Consider the following 17,565-nt stretch of genomic DNA (forward strand, 5'->3'; position numbering starts at 1 on the left):
TTACTGTTTTATATTCTGTTTTATAAATTTGTCAAGACAATAGTAAATAATAACAACAAATTACTAAATATTAAAAAACAAGTTATTTTAGTTATTTGACATATAGGATAATGTTTTAAGCATTTTTTAAAAAAATCAGTAGTTTGGCTGGTGCCGCGGCTCACTGGGCTGATCCTCTGCCTGCGGTGCCAGTACCCCGGGTTCTAGCCCCAGTTGGGGCACCGGTTCTGTCCCGGTTGCTCCTCTTCCAGTCCAGTTCTCTATGTGGCTTGGGAAGGCAGTAGAGGATGGCCTAAGTACTTGGGCCCTGAACCCGCATGGGAGGCCTGGAGGAAGCACCTCTCTGGCTTCGGATTGGCGCAGTGTGACGGCCATAGCGGCCATTTAGGTGGTGAACCAACGGAAGGAAGACTTTTCTCTCTGTCTCTCTGTCACTAACTCTGCCTGTCAAAAAAAAAAAAAAAAAATCAGTAGTTTGATTCTGTTACTTTTTAAGTGGTATATCAGTTTTCTTCTGAAATTTTAATTTATAATATAAACTGTAGTAATGTCAAGTAATTCATTGATACTTACTACCATTACTTTTATGGAGAAATATTTGTTGAGAATTTTTATCATTGAGTTGAAAGTGAGATAGACATTTTATTTCCTTTTTAATTCATTTTGGATATAGTAGTTATGCTGACATCCTAAAACAAATACAAGAGTTAGGTTTTTTTCTGCACCATGAAATAGTTAAAATTATTTACACAACTGCTGATGCAAACACAGTAGATAAAATTTGATTGTGAACCTCTTGGTTCTTAGGCTTTTCAATCCCCAATCTTTATCACATTCTCATTCTTTGGTAATTATGTAAGTTTTTTTCACTTTTCTTGAGGTTAATTTTGTGTAATTTATAGTTTTCAAGGAAGTAACTTATTTTTTCAAAGATTTGTTTATTAGAGAGAGAGAGAGAGAGAGAGTTTTCTATCTGCTGGTTCACTCCCCAATTGGCCTCAACAGCCTGAGCTGCGCTGATCTGAAGCCAGGAGCCAGGAGCTTCCTTCAGGTCTTCCGACATGGGTGCAGGGGCCCAAGGACCTGGGCCATCTTCTGATGCTTTCCCAGGCCATAGCAGAGAGCTGCATTGGAAGTGGAGCAGCCAGGATACGAACTGGCACCCATATGGGATGCCGGCACTGCAGGCGTTGGTTTTACCCACTAAGCCATAGTGCTGGTCCCAAGGAAATAAAGCTTACTAAGAAGTGCTTCCATAGGTACAGTTATAACTCTGTTATTTTTTATTTTTATAATTTTTTCCTCATTTCTTGTATTTTTTTTCATATCCTCATCTTTGAGCTCTTTTAAAATAGAAACTTGAATGATTTAATAGTTTCACTATTGTTTTCTACTTCATTAATATGGGCTTACAGATTTCAGAAGGGTGCACACTTTTAATTGGTTTTATGAGTGTTTCTATCATGAGGGATACTTTGTGTAGCTCATGCAGTTGGAATTAAAAGATTATTTCTGTGCAATATTTTTGAAATCCATTTATACAAGGGATCATATACATAAAAGTCATAGAATGTACTTATGAAAAAAAGCTTGCATGGACTTCCAGTTTAACATCAAAATGAACTTTTACTTCTGTTCTCCATGAACTTTTTGAAGCCCTCCCATACTATGTAGAATGAGTTCAGGTTTATTACCTTTAGCACCTTGAGGAATCTTCATTCTGAAGGGATTATTTTCTGTAACTGTTGATCTCTTTGTTGTTTCAGATCAGAATTGACTTATTTTCTCTTCCATACTATTTTGTGGTGGCAGTTCACAACATGATGGCTACTCTTACAGTTATACAATAAACTCATAAAATTATTGCATCTAGTGAATCTCATAAAAACATGACCCTAAATTCTTATATGTAGTCTATTGGCTTCAACAGTGCAAAGTACTATGCAGAATATCCACTTACAAATTCTATTACTAATATTTATTGTGGATTTAGTATTTGCTACATACAACTCTCATCTATATGGCATTTCACATTCCAAATCTAATACTTGAAGTAGGTGTGGTTGTTCTCATATTTTGTGTAGTATCATGAGGTGCAAGAAGATGGAGAAGCTTGCCAATAGCATCACAGAATGTGTAGGATCCAAGATTAAGATTAAAATGTGAGCCAACCTCATAGCCATTTTATCCCTCATCCTTGAAATATAATATCCACATCAGCAAAACAGGTATCTGCTTCCTTTTTATAATGTCTTAGACAATGAGCCAAAAGAACTGCGCATGCTATCAACTAGACATGGGTCAGAAACCTAGCAAGTTCTGCTCCACTTTGCAAAGAATATGAGGAAGGGTTACAGTGAGTTGTCAGCCACCTGATAAGTTTTCAAATGGAGGGAGGAGCGGTCATTTCCTTTCCAACCCAGGCCAAATGACATGAGCTCTGAAAAGTCCTGCCTGAAGCCAGACCCCTCTCATGATCCTCTAACAGCTGGCTGAATTGCAGATCGATGTCTCTGGTGCTCACATACAGAATCACATTTGGAGAAGCTGTTCTGAGTGAAACTTAACTCTGGTTTTCTGGACTTGGGGGAACTGTGTGAACAGAAGAACTTGCTGTCTCCCCATTAAAGTTGAGCACTTGTCAGAAACACAAAATGAAATCAAAGGTCCATTTTGCTGCTATCATGAAGGTATTGTAGAGAAGAAATGGGGTAGAGAGAGAATGCATGAATGCTTGTGCCTCTGTATCCAGTCTTGCCACACTCCCAAGAGAGATTCTTTCAGGAAGTCCTACTGGTTGAGGAGTCCCTTGTGAGAAGTTTGCCTAAACTGTGGTGCTGTGTGCCCTTCCCAGGGGCATCCCATGCACTTCGCTGCACTGTCACTGAAGTGGAGACCTTGTCTCAGGTTGCACTAGTCTTTCTTCAGGTCTTCGGTCCATATCAGTATGGAAGTCACTTTGGCAAATTCCTTCAGAAGTTTGATTTGTGTGCAAGTGAATCATGTGATGTTTAAAGATGCCCTTGAAAGTGAATGATGCCGACCATGAAGGCTGTTCCTATAGGGAAGCTTTCTGAAAGACACCAGATGTGAAATAAACTCGAGGGAAGTCAGTGGTGTTTCTTGGTCTGTCACAAAATAAAAATTCAAAGAAAAGATGATAAGGAAACAAATTGCTTAAGATGATACATTTTACGTAATGGAACTACAAGGTTTTATCTACCCCAGCAGATGAGATCAAATTGGAGCTTAAAATTCTGATCTAATTTGTCCTGTCTTCCTGTCCAGGGAGAGACTAATGTCGATTCTAGCCTTCAGTGGCTGAACAGATGACACAAAGCTTCCCTTTTATCCTCTGTCTCCAGGTATGATCAATAGTGTTCCTTCATGTGCTCTGGCTTTCAAAACAAAATCCATCAGCCTGACTGCTTGCCACAGATATAACTAAATTTAAAGGAAATTGCTATAAAGCTAGCAGATTTGATGGATCCCATGGGTATCGTTCCAAGAAGACATCCACACTTCTCTCATTCTCCTGCTGCCCCCAGTGCCCATTCCCTCCCGCCCCTGTCTTCATCAGTTTTGGCCAAGACATAATTTTAATCCACTCTATATTCATAGGGTTAACTTGTTACTCATCATCATATTCAATAAGTAAAAAGTAGGAAGACTGCAGTTCGACAAGACTAATTTTTTTTTAAAAAGGCAACAAAAATTTGGTGACATAAAATGTTAGTCTTTTATTTCCCCAGATGCTTAGTGCCTCAGAAATAAGTTTTTCTCTGCACTAAATATGCTATTATCCCATCTGAGAAACAATGAAAAAATATTCATATTTTTAAAAATCACAGCAGTGTATTATTTAGAAACTGGGCAGAATATCTTGATTTCTCTGTTAATTTTTGTTGCTTTATTACAGAAAATAATTAAACATGGAGTTCAGTCATCTCTTTAAAAAATGGGACCTATAAGGCTGTCTAATATGTGTTAAATAATTTTACATATGTATGTGTATGTTAATGCACAGAAGTATTTTTTCAAATCCTAATGATTGTTCAGGGAAATTTTTTTTTCTTAGCCAAAAGTATTTATTGATGGGTTGAAGAATATAACTTTAATGGGACAATAAGGCACAACTGTGGATTAAAATAGTTTGCTGCACAGCCAAAAAGCAGGGGGAAAGCCATAATCTTAGAAACTTTAAATATGCTAATGAAAGATCAGTATCGGACAGTTCTTCCCTTATAACTTCTTTTATAACTTGATCAAAAAGTCAGATGGTTATTTCCCGAAGAATGCTGCATTCATTTAGGCTTGGATCATCCAGCCTGACCACTCCTCTGCTGCCTACTCTTCCCTTTCCTAAAGAATTGTGCACACGTCTTGGATAGCCTTCCAGGACAAGGAAACAAGCAAGGATGCAAGCAGTGAGTCACATCAGTGGAGGGCAGATACTTGTGTGGGTGAATAGACTGATACAGGAGGACATTACGATGGCAACAGCTAATCAAACAAAGTTGTGGTTAAGCTGACTTTGGCAGATGAGTTGCTCTCGCTTGCTTAATGCTTGTATTGCCACCTTAGGCTGTACCAGTGGTGCCTGCTTCTAAAGGATTAACAGTGGTCTGTAGGAGGAACTAGGAAAGCCAATGAAACCAGGCAGTGAATGATAAAATACATTCAATGCTTTAGACCTCTATTAGATGACAGTGGCTTCCAGTGTTAGTATTTTCCCAGTATAAAAATTGTTCATAAAGAATTTTGCACAAAATTGCAGGATTCTGACCACATTCTTTAAATATTTGGGATTGGGGAAAGTTAGGCAGTTCATAATGTTAGTTTTGCAACTTGGAAATGTGAAGTGAAAAACATTTCAGAGCAGTAATACTGAGGTATAAACCATGGTGTAAATGTGTAAGGCTTTATAGGGTATCCAGCATCCTTACTCAAAAATCCATGAAAAAGTCCCCAAGTATGTTGTTCAGAGCAGCCATCGTGGGGTAACTGCCCTCAAACCAAGCATATCTGCAGGCACATGGCTGCTTGCTGAATAGTCCTCATTGCACTAGCAAAGAAAGCCATGGAGTAGAGAATCAGAGGCCACGGGCCAAAGGTAGGGGTGACTGGGGCAAGCCACGTAGAACTTGGCTCCACACCAAACACCAAGGCCACCTCACAAGAAAGACATCTCTACCCAGGAAGCCTCTGATGCCATTGAAAAGTACAGGGGACCAAGGGATGGTGTTATTGGTGTTATTCTTCTGAAAGAAGTGTTGATTACTGGAGAAGCAGCATCCTAGAGACCTTTTCAAAAGTAAAGGTAGATAGGCCCTGCCAGACCACCCAACTGTCCTGCCAAGTCAGAAATAGAATCAACAGGCATGTCTTGGGGGACCGAGCAGAACAGAGGAAATTTTTGTGGAGTAACAAAAAGTGGGATTCAGAAAAAGTGAACAGGAGGTTGAGTGTAAGGGAGAAGAAGGAAGCAAAGGACAAATGTAAAGGATGACAGAGCTTGCTGACCCCTAGCTGGAGGGAAGACACCTTGGCTGTAGCGTAAAGAGCTCTGCAGGGTGGTTCTTGGCATGGTTTCCTCTCTGTTTCAATGCTCCTGTCACAGCTCAGCGTGGGAAATCGTGTCACAATTGTCCAGACCACGTAGTCAGTTGAGTGGGTCTGGTCCAGTCACTTCTTTGCTCCTTTCATTATGTTCTATGGATTCAAAGAAGTCGAGGATCTCATGAATCCACAGAAGTTCACCTGGTCCTTTCGCTCTGGGAAGAAGGCAGTGATGATCCCATTCGCCAGTTGTGGAATCCTCTGGACAGCTTCCCAGCTGAGAGTTCCACTCTCACCTTTGTGCAGGTGAACCGGCTGTAGAGGCAAGTGATGTGACTCTTGGAAAAGCCAGAGTCCTTCTTGATGTCCTCAAATGATGTCTTGACAGTAATGTCAAGGCCTGACATTGCACCACTGTGCTGGGAGCGGAGGTGCCTGAAATGACAATGGTGGAGAAAAGGGGGAAATCTGGTTTTGGGACTGGATGTTAATATTTTTCAATGATACTTCCATATGTAAGTATATATAGTAAAGTAACCCTTAAAATTTTATTAATTCTCTAATATTGCTTTTAATTGTTATATATACATTTATGAGAGCGATTACCAATCCACAGGTTAATTGATAGGTGATAAACAGAAAGAACAGTAATCTGTTCACTTCTTTTGGCTTCCATAGAACTATGTCTCCTTCATTTCGCTCAAGATAGACATAAAAAACCTTGGGATCTAGCCATAAAAACACAGGAGATTCTTATTGAGTGATGAACATTAAGGAAGAGAGGAAACATGTTATATCTGCTTTGTTTTTATTTTTTCTTTATAATGTTCTCTACCAATTTATTTGAAATTACTAATGGAAGTTACACATTTTATTTCACTAATATTAACTCAGGATAGAATTGCAAAGAGATGCAACTAATAATAGAAGAAATTTATATTCCAGTGAAACCATTCCTAGCTCCCAATAAAAATAGAACCCAATGATTTTCAATGACAGCAGCATTGAGAGATGGGTGATGGATTGGTGCTGAAGTGCAGTGTGAACCTGCTGGAAGTCCCCATTGTGTTTTTCAGAAACATACTCTTTTTGAGAAGAGAATTAGTGTTCAGCTACCTCTTGTTATATTAGACATCTCTAGACTTAATAACTTTGAACAAGTGTGATAGTTAACCTGTGAGTTTGTGAGTTGGGAATTTGGTGAGGAATTTATGGCAACCTCTTCTCTGATTGCCATCCAACATGCCTGTGCAACCAGGTACAAAGTCTGCATCCAAATTGATTTCTTTCCTTTCTTTTATGATCAGACAAATAGAAAAATAAAAAGTTGAGATCAATGAAAAATCATAAATAAATAGTCACATATATAGGAAACCAAGTGTTGAAATAATAGTAAATTATGAATGTTTCAACTTGGGAATTTAATAAGGATTATCTCAACAATTTCTAGTTATGTTCATCTATTAATGTAATCCCCAATGGGTGAGTAAGCAGGAGAGCAGGATTAGATAAAACTTCTTAGTGGCATTAAACAATGTACCAATAGGCCTGTATTGTTAATTGGTAAACAGTACCTTGCTAAAACTACATCAAGTAACAGAACAGAACAATATAAAAAACCTTCACTTTCTAGAGTTATAAACAAGACTTCCCAGTTTAACTGCTGTGATTTTAGGCTACAGAGGTATTAATGTATTAATACATTTATCTAGCCACTTCTTTATGTTTTTGTCAAATGAATTACCAGGTTTTTGATTATTCAAGTCTTCCTTATTGAGACCTGCATGAGACCTATTCTACTTTTTCTGACTGCTGACCCATAAATCCTCTTTTACCTCTTCCATAACATTTTTCAAGACTTCATCGGAGTTCGTAAACCCATTTGCTGTGACCCTTTCCTGTACTGCTTTTGAAATTGTAATTATGTTTTTACTGTCAACTTTCCCCCCACAGAATAAGTGCTCTTTGAGGGCCAAGAACAAAACATTAATTGTTGGATTCCTAGAACCTAACGTGGTGATGGATGAATTGTAGAACTTAATGTGGGATTTTAAAACTATAATAATCTGCAAAGTTCAGGTATTCCTTTTCAGAAGCATGATGTTTTTCTCTTCAAAATCTTGGTTTTATAGATCATTAAAATTGCATGGTATCTGTTTTTTCTCATGTATCAGTTGTGATTATGATATTTTAATGTATTCTAAAGTTCTTTTTTAAAAAAATTATTTATTTGAAAGGCAGAGTTACAGAGAGCTTGAGTGGAGTTCTGCTGTCTGCTGGTTCACTCCTCAAATGGCCACAATGGCTGGAGCTGTGACAGTGCAAAGCCAGGAGCTTCCTCCAGGTCTCCCGCACAGATGCAAGAGCCCAAGGACTTGGGCCATCTTCTACTGCTTTCCAAGGCATAGCAGAGAGATAAATTGAAAGTAGAGCAGCTGGGACTCAAACCAGTGCCCATATGGAATGCTGGCACTGCAGGTGGTGGCTTCCCCTGCTACACCACAGCGCCAAACCCTTATTCTAAAGTTATATATGGTTATATATGATTATGGTCTACTAGGTGGTCCTGGGAACATTATTTTCTTCAAGAAGTAAGTACTTAAATCTATTACATTACTTTCTTTCTTCAACTTCACTTAAAATATAGCATAGCAAGATGATTTTGAATAAATCCAGTTTAAAAGGCAATGAAAGTTATTACTAAGGCTACACAGGCAGACAGTACCTTGTATTGGAAAAGATCTCTGGCACACAGTGGTTTGCAAAATTGGTTTGACAGACCTGTAAGATAAATGTCAATAGATGGGTAAAATTGTGTACTGTAGACATATAATAGACGCTATATGTTGTATATTTAGTAGAACGGTTTAGTCTATAGACATAGTTTATATGTCTGCAGAAATAGAAAGTTGGAAATGCTAGATAAGCTTCCTAGGCAATGTCAAAATTACAATGAATCTGTAAAAAGAACTAAAAAGAATGGCTGTGGAAGATACTATTTTTTTTTTTGCCCATGTAAGGTCATATGTTTACAGCCCTGACCGCTGAGGTACTTACTACCTTCCATTTTGACATCACACGGCAGAGCAATCTCTTCCATTTCCCTATCACAGCCACTGAGCGTCTGCAGCCGACTTTATCCAAGCTTAAAATGATGCACTAGATCCTCAGTCATGGCATTAGGCTTTACATTGTCAGAGCAGCATTTTCTCGGAGACTAGTGCAAGCATTGTCCCAAAGCAGAGTATTCAGAAATTGACAACCGTCTTCAACTTTGTACCACGGTAAACCCTTGGTTAAATGATTTTGTTACATACACATAATACTGATTTGGTGAACTGTGTTTTTTTTTCTTTTTGTACTAAAATTATCTGTTTTGCATTACTCACCAGAAATGTATGGATAGGAAATGTTTTTTTAACAATACTTAAAATTAGAAAACTATGCATGACTATATTAGTCTTCTGAAACAGAATTTTGGCCTTCATTAGCCTTAGCAATCCCACTGATATAATTAGAATCCTTGGAATCCAAGCCATTTTAATCATTTATGTTTGCACAGGTAGCATGGGAATAAAGTTATTAGAAAAAAAAAAAGTGCAGGAAAATTCTCTCTTGTACCAAGATCCTGCTTAAATATAAAAGAACCTGTAGAAAATGCTAACACTTCAGGGATATGGTCTTTAGGAAAATAAACCATTACAACTCTCCATCTTATCTTGTACTTCAGCAGTGGGGTAAAGGAGGCAGACATTTAGCATAAACGTTAAGATTCCTTAAGATGCTCAAGTTCCACATCTGAGTACTTGGATTCAACACCCAGCTCCGGCTCTTCACTCCAGATTCCTGCTAATGCAGACCCTGAGGGGTACCAGTGAGACTCAGGTGCTGGAGAAACTACCAATGACAAGGGAGAACTGGACTGAGTTCCTGGCTCTGGACTTGGTTTGGCCACTGCAGGCATGTGGGGAATGAACTAGTCTGGAGGAGCTCACTCACACTTGATCACTCTCTGTCTGCCTCAGAAATTAATAAAAAAGAAAGAAATATTTAACATGTGTATCCATTGCCCACTGAGATACTGCTAGGTCTGCCTGGTTTTTGTTTTGTGTTTGTGTTTTCCCCAGAGGGATGTTGTTCAAAAGTTCTTCAAAGTAGGGTTAAAGAATTATGAGCTGTTCAGGGGCTGATCTATCTTGGTTAGAAACCTCTGGTGGCTGATATAATCTGAGTCTTTCCAGATTAAATGCCCAAGGGCTGCATTTGCCATGCTCATTTACCAGTTCAAAGACCAAGACTTACTGAGTTAACATCTCATTACGTGGCACTTCGGAGAGATTACCTTTCAAAGATCAGTGTATAGAAAAAAATGAGTAAATAAATATCTATCGATAGTTGCCATGGCTGTCACTGGTTCTCCAGAATACAGCTCTATGATGTTCAGGATAAAAGTGTGATAATAAGAACTTTTGCCCTCTCATATGAGATTGGTGAAAATGAATGAAATTTTAGTTTCTCCAGAGATGATGGTTTCCTTGGTTTACCGTTAACGTCAAACACATCAAGCATTAAGTATCTACAGCTTTTTATGTCAATTACATCTCAAAAAGGCACCTCACGAAATGAGAAAGGGACCCGAGCTTAGTTATCCTCTGAAACAGTAGGAAGATGTAGGGCAGTCAGTCTGCTTCAACGAGAAGGGGGCTCAGAGTGCGTCCAGAGTAACGCTGGAGGCAGATTGCTCTCTGATAGGAAAACACATGGAAACAAAACTGAGAAATGGTTGGCCTACCATGAGGAAACTCAGGATACATTGTTGTTTACCAGAAAATTAGAAAACAGAAAAAGAAAAAATGCCTGCAGGAGGCTTCTATCTAATACACATGAAAGCAACATTACTTGAAATTGAGTTGTGGACTCATTAAGTAGTATGTCATCTTTTCAAAATTCACATAAAGTGCAAAAAGACCCCTTTAACTCTTGGGAAAATCTTGATTTTGTCTAGGTAGAGGCATCAAGAACTGTTCCGTAGAAAATGTCATCTTAGCAAAATGTCAAGGGAAATTCTAGTTGAGGCCCAGTTTACGGAGAGCCGGGAAGAGCATGGTTCTCACTCTGACAGCAAGAAAAGGGCATACAGTCTGCAGAGTCATTACTTTTCTTTTTTTTATTTATTTTTTTGGACAGGCAGAGTTAAGACAGTGAAAAAGAGAAAGGTCTTCCTTTTTCCATTGGTTCACCCCTCAAGTGGCCGCTATGGCCGGTGCATTGTGGCTGGCGTGCTGTGCCAATCCAAAGCCAGGAGCTAGTTGCTTCCCCTGGTCTCCCATGCAGGTGCAGGGCCCAAGCACTTGGGCCATCTTCTATTGCACTCCCGGGCCACAGCAGAGAGCTGGACTGGAAGAGGAACAACCGGGACTAGAACCCCGGGGTGACGGTGCCGCAGGCGGAGGATTAATCTAGTGAGCTGTAGCGCTGGACACTTTTCTTGAACTCTTTAAAGACTGGTTAAGTGCACTCATCTGAAATTGAAGGAAAAAGAGAATCCTTCTAAAAGAAGTTAGTGCTGGCTTCTCTGTGGCAGACCAAGAAGCAAGATGGGGCTGTAATGCAAATGAATTAAATAAAAACAATCTGATTTTTTTTAATGAATTACTAAAGGCTGGATATGGGTTTATACCAAAAAATAAAACCCCTGGGTAGAACAGATAAAGTGGATTTGCACTGATTGTCCGGCTATGAGTGCTACTGGGTGTTGAGGAGAAAGATCAGGAGCACAGGCAGCCACTGGGCAAAGTTTCACTCCCTGGGCAGCCCTGGAGTGGAGGGAAGGTGCCAGTGTAAGAAATGCTGAACCTGGGCTAGACTCTGTACTTCTTTGCCCCTCGGACACAGGGCTCAGGTGCCTCAAAGTTCCTGGGGCACAGGAAAAGACCTCTGTTGGAGTGAGAAAGGATGAAAGAAGCGTTTATCCAGGAGATGGTTCTTGCAGCAGGTGTGGGGATGTCCAGACTGAAGGCTGTATATGGCCTGCAAAATCATTTAGTCTTGTCCTGCCAAGGCATCCACAGATGGGACTTGAAATTCAAAAATTCTATAGCAAGCTCATTTTAATGTTGGTCATTTTGTATGGTCTGCAAATATTGTTACAAATATCCACATGGCCCTTGGCAGAAAAAACAACAACAAAAAACCACCCACCCCTGTTAGGGTTTTGTGCTTGAGGGCTGGCCGGAGCGGTGTCCTGGGCATGTCTGCTCCATCCCTGCCTGTAGATCTTCCTTGCATCGTTCATGTCAGAGTCCCCTGGTGCTCCCTGGTGCTTCCTGGCATGGTGGGAAGCAGTGAGGAGTTGGGGGAGCACACCCAGCGTCTTCACAGTCTGGGTTTCTGGGGTGTGGCTTTCTCAGTCGCTAGCCCTCAGTCTAGTAGAAGTGCCTCCTGCGGTTGGGACCAAGGGTGAAAGAGGTGAGGGAGTCAACTTCCTGGGGAAGAGACAGCAGGAGCAACCAGTATGAGGGCCTGGAGATTTGGTTGACATCAGAACAGCCAAGGATGTCAGTGGTCAGTGTGGCTGCAAGGCAGGAAGTGATACAGCAGGAAATGAGGGGCGTCAGAGAGAATGCCTCTGGTTGTCATTTTGTTAGGTGATTCAGTGGGAAATAATTTTTTGCTAATGTTTTGATCATGTAGGTCTGATAATGAATTCTCTTAGAAATACAGATCTTATGTAAAGTTGAGCATCAAGGGAGCAGAACCTTTTAATTGTAACTGCAATACTTTTATCTAGAACATTTTCTATCTTGTACACAATTTGTCTTGAAGAAAGCAAGGATTGTATATTTCTTTCCAACAGATTGAGTGGTGTAGTATACTCTTAGTTTTCAAACTGCACACATTACAATTGGATTTTGTGTAGATGTGCACATACAATTGGATTTTGTGTGTATGTGCACATTACAATTGGATTTTGTGTATATGTGCACCCAGGGACTAAGACACTTTAAATCTGATTGTGATTGCTTTGCCCTTTGCTCCTCTTAAAATTTTGCTTCCTGTAACACACATATTAACTTCAAGTAAAGGTTATTTGAAATGTCCTATCCTCTTCTCATTTTAGAAAGGTGGTGTGTAAGAATTGCTGGTTAGGCCATTAGCGCTAGTAATCCAGGGAATGTTGGACTCTTCTGAGAACAGAATGTTGGCAGTGACAGTGGATATACTTTGAACAGAGAGCCAGCATGGTGTGCTAACCGATTAGATGGGTCGTGTGAAGGTAGTGTAATACATTCATAATTACTCAAATATTTACCTTCACGAACAACAGCATAAATCAAAAACTGCGCACATTAATTTTTAAATGCAAGAAACATAAAATTGTACCCGAGAAAACCCAGGAATCATTATAAGCTAAATGGAAATTGGTTAGAAAATAGGTCAAAAGTGCATCTTATTAAGCATATTAATCACATATATTAACATACTCTTTTGGACCAAAAGGATACCAAAGTATATGATATTCTATAAAATAGAGCTGACAAAATAGTTAAAAGAATGGTACAGAAAAAATACCAGTTTCTTGAAGCTAATCTTAGATAACATTTGTGAGATAATAAGATATGAAAGAAATTCACATGACTGTAGAGGTTACATTATCAAGCTAGAGAGAATATAAATAAGTGAAATAACCACCAAATGATAAAATCAGGAAAATATTAAATCCAAGACTGAAAATGATTGCAAAACACAGTCTGAAAACTTAGGACTGAACTCATCAAAAATAACTTGGCAGCAATGATCTAGGAAAAAATAAAATATGATCTAGGAAAAAATAAAAATTACTATAGTCAGAGCTGGAAGTATGATTTAAATAAGCATATTAGAATTAACCATTTATTTTATGTTAAATTGTTTCCGAAAGGGTAGCTTGAAGAACAAAATAAGTTATCAAAATATAACATTAAAAATGTATAATATAGACTAATTACATTGGAATGATACTTTGGTTCTTTTAACTTACTTTAAAAACTTTGGTGCATACAAGATGACTGAATAGTGAGAAACTGAAGTGATATTGGTGGCAGAAAGATACCAGAAAAACAAAGGAAGGACCATCTTTCCAGGGGACTGCCTGGTGGACACTTTAAGCAGAAATGACAGGACGGAACAGAGACTCCGTGGGACTGCGAGGAAGGAGGACAGGCCATCACTGCAGCTGGTCACATAGCCAGCCCCCACCTGCATCTGCACAGCCAGCTGCTGGGACATCCCATCTTCCCAAGTCAAGGTAGCAAGACTTGACCATGCATCCCACCACTGGCAACATGAACTGAGGGAGAATTCCGCAGTCCTGCACTTAACTCCTCTCCAGTCTGGGGAGATGACTGGGGTCTGAGTGACTACTTTGCTCTGGAAAGGGAGACAGCATTGCCTCACTCCCGTTCTGCTGCTCCAAAGCAGAAGACTCAATTGATTGTGTGGAGTTGCACAGAAGTGGGCGGAGCCAGAGTCAGGGCAACTTGTAGGATGCAGAGCAGACCCCGTGCATCCAGCAAGTGTGGGAGCTTTTGGCTTAAGCCCCGGAGCTAGGATCAGTATATGTGATCCAGAGTTCTCCTACCTCTCAGTGCTAGCACCATCAGCAGCCCATACAATTCTGGACACAATATGAAGAAGTTCCCTCCATACCTCCAATTTCAAAGTCTTGGGAACCCCAGGCCCAAACTCCAGCATTACCTTGCATGCCCCATGAGAACTGGGGGCAGTGCCATTTGTGCCTTGCAGAACCAAAGGCTTAATGATGGCAGTACAGACTTTGGAGTAATTCGCACACATTCAGGGTACCTGGAGTGCTCTAATCAGTATCACTCTACTTCAGACAAGAAGCTAGCACCATCACCCACAACTGGCTCCCATCCTGAGGGTTTTGGGTGATGACCCTACAGTAGAAGACAATATCAGTATTATAATTCTCAGTATTAATCCACTAAAACCCACTGTACTCTATGCAGGGGGACCTAGGGAATAATTTGCCTGCATTTGACCTCTCTGGGTGTGTACCTGCCAGCGTAAAATCTTCTGAATGTCTTGTAGTATTGTGTATGACTGAGCAGGGTTCAGTTTATGTCTCCCATTCCTGGGACTAGGACTTTTGGAATAAAAGTCCACCTGTTTAACTCTCCCAGAAGGATGTGGGGAATGGCCCATCCACATCATACAGTCCTAGAGCCCCAGCTGTTGGTGCCACAAGTCAAAGTTAATAAGGGACCAGCTTAATAAGGGACCAGCCTCGTTTGTGTCTCTTACCACCTAGAATGAGGTCTTGGGTTTCACAATCCCTAGTATAACTGATAGTATAACTGATAGACAATTCTCTGGAGAGTGACAATATATACCCTAAGGAGCCCACGTTCTCGTCAAAGGTGTACTTCTATACCTGTGAACTGCTGTGGGCTACACTTACAGACACAGCTAACATTGGTTACAGCAAAGAATCAGAGTTTACACTTATGGGCTCACCAGGAACCAAAGCCAAAGCAACAAGCCAAGCGATACCCTGCATTCCTTCTAAACTGTAAAGTCTTTTGCAGTAAAAACTACTCCATAAAGAACTACTTATACCTGATGTGCAGCACTGGTAGATCTGAAGCTCAGAGCTTTTTCTGGGTCTCCCAAATGGGTTCAGGAGCCCAAACACTTGGGCCATATTCTACTGCTTTCCCAAGCCATAGCAGAGAGCTGGATTGGAAGTGGAGCAATTGGAGCTCGAACTGGAACCAGCTGGCACTGCAGGTGGGGGCTTTACCCACTAGGCCACAATGCCAGCCCCCAAAACTACATTTTCTTCTTTTTTTTTTTTACATAACTTGAATCAATACTTGAAGAATAATACATCTAAAAGAAATTTGTTTCTAATCCCTACATCTAAAACCTGTATTTGATCCCTGCTTCTAGAAAAAGTGTTATTTAGTAGTAAATTATGCTTTACATGTGCTTTGCTGGAAATGTCACTGGTCACACACTTAGATTTGAGGATAAAAGGTAGTCACTGTTATAATTTGATAAGGCCAACTTCTGTCAGCCACACTATCACCTTCTTTTCCCCTTGTAGTTTGTTGAAAATTGTATATTTTCTATATTTTCCTTAATGATAGCATTTTCAAAAGCATCAAAATGGAATATTTTTTTTTTTTTTTTTGGACAGGCAGAGTTAGAGAGAAAGGTCTTCCTTTTCCGTTGGTTCACTCCCTGGTGACCACTGCTGGCCAGTGCATCTCGCTGATCCAAAGCCAGGAGCCAGGTGCTTCTCCTGGTCTCCCTTGTGGGTGCAGGGCCCAAGCACTTGGGCCATCCTCCACTGCACTCCCTGGCCACACCAGAGAGCTGGCCTGGAAGAGGGGCAACCGGGACAGAATCCCGCGCCCCTGCTGGGACTAGAACCCAGTGTGCCGGCACCGCAGGCGGAGGATTAGCCTATTGAGCCGCAGTGCTGGCCGTAAATGGAAATTTTTAATGGGTTGGATGATATATTTGGGTATAATTACTGGCATATAGTGACCCAGGAAATGATAGATTTCTCTCTCTCCCTCTCCACCCCCTTTCTGCCTCTCAAATGAATAAATCTTTAAATATATATACATATATATATTTCATTGAATGAGCTTTTGCCAAGAGCTCAAGGGAGAAGTAAGATAGATCTGGTTTGAGAAGACAAAACAAATACAGACTTAGGAATAGTGCTCAGGAATCCTGAGCTTCCAAAGACACTCGGAGGCTATCAGAAAGTAAGACAAAAGACTCTGCAGTTTGCAAACTTTTAACTCAGAAAGTTAAACTATATTAAATAATCTAAGTCAGTATCTGGCAGTGTCTGACCTTGGCCTACTTCTCCAATTAAACCTCTTGTTCTCTCCCTTGTCCTTCCTTTGTCTACCCGGTTTGAGTCACAGCTACCCACTCTTAAAGGAGACTAGCCCTGACCTAGTATCTAATCTATTTTTTCCATACTTCTGTCAATTTTTTTTAAACTTTTAATCTTTACCTGATACACACAAAGTTTAAAATATATTCATGTGTTTCCTTATGCCTAAGATATGTTTCCCCCTTTTTAAAAATTTTTTTAAATCCCCCCCCCCTTTTTTTTTATTTTTGACAGGCAGAGTGGACAGTGAGAGAGAGACAGAGAGAAAGGTCTTCCTTTTGCCGTTGGTTCACCCTCCAATGGCCGCCGCGGCTGGCGCGCTGCGATATGTTTCCCCTTTTAAACAATAAGCAGTATTTGCTGAGTTTAGCTTGGTATATTCAATACGGAGCTGATTAAATACACAGTTAGTACTTGTTAACTGGGTGAATAAATGAATGTATTTAGTAGGGTATTCTTTGCAGAAACACTTGATGGGAATTAGACACACCAAGGCCCTGATGTTCCCCTGTGAAATTTAGAAGATGCTGAGTGTTAGGATGCAAGGGTCAAAGGTGCTCTGACTCCGGCAAAGCCAGGATTTTGTCTTGGGTCTGTTGCTGATGACAGAAATTAACATGAACTGGCAATGGCTTGTTCACAGTTACATCTTTCCAAGTTCATGATTTGACTTGAATTTTAAGGCCATCATAAAAAAACAATAGTAACATGGAGTGGTAGATTGAAAGAAATATCTACTCAGGCACGAACATAACTTCAGAACCAGTCCTTGGGCATTCAGGATCCCTGGGAATAGCCCAAGGCACAGAAAAGCATATCCCGGTTCATGACTCCCTCTTGACTTTTTCCAAAGGGCTAATTCCTTTGATACTGTTCTTTGAAAAGCACAATCCCGGCCCCAGTAAAGGATCTGCAGAACAAAATAGCTTTGAAGTAAAGAAAGCAAGAATGGAAATTTTTGAGATGCTTCTTCAGCTAACATTAAACAGCCTTCTCAGCCTAAAAGTTTATGCCAACTGATGTCTTTTTGATTCATAGAAACCGTGTGGTAGTTATTGTTAATTTCACTGTAGCTATTGTCTGTT

The sequence above is a fragment of the Lepus europaeus genome, chromosome 4 (assembly GCF_033115175.1).
Source record: "Lepus europaeus isolate LE1 chromosome 4, mLepTim1.pri, whole genome shotgun sequence".
NCBI classification, from domain to species: Eukaryota; Metazoa; Chordata; class Mammalia; order Lagomorpha; family Leporidae; genus Lepus; species Lepus europaeus.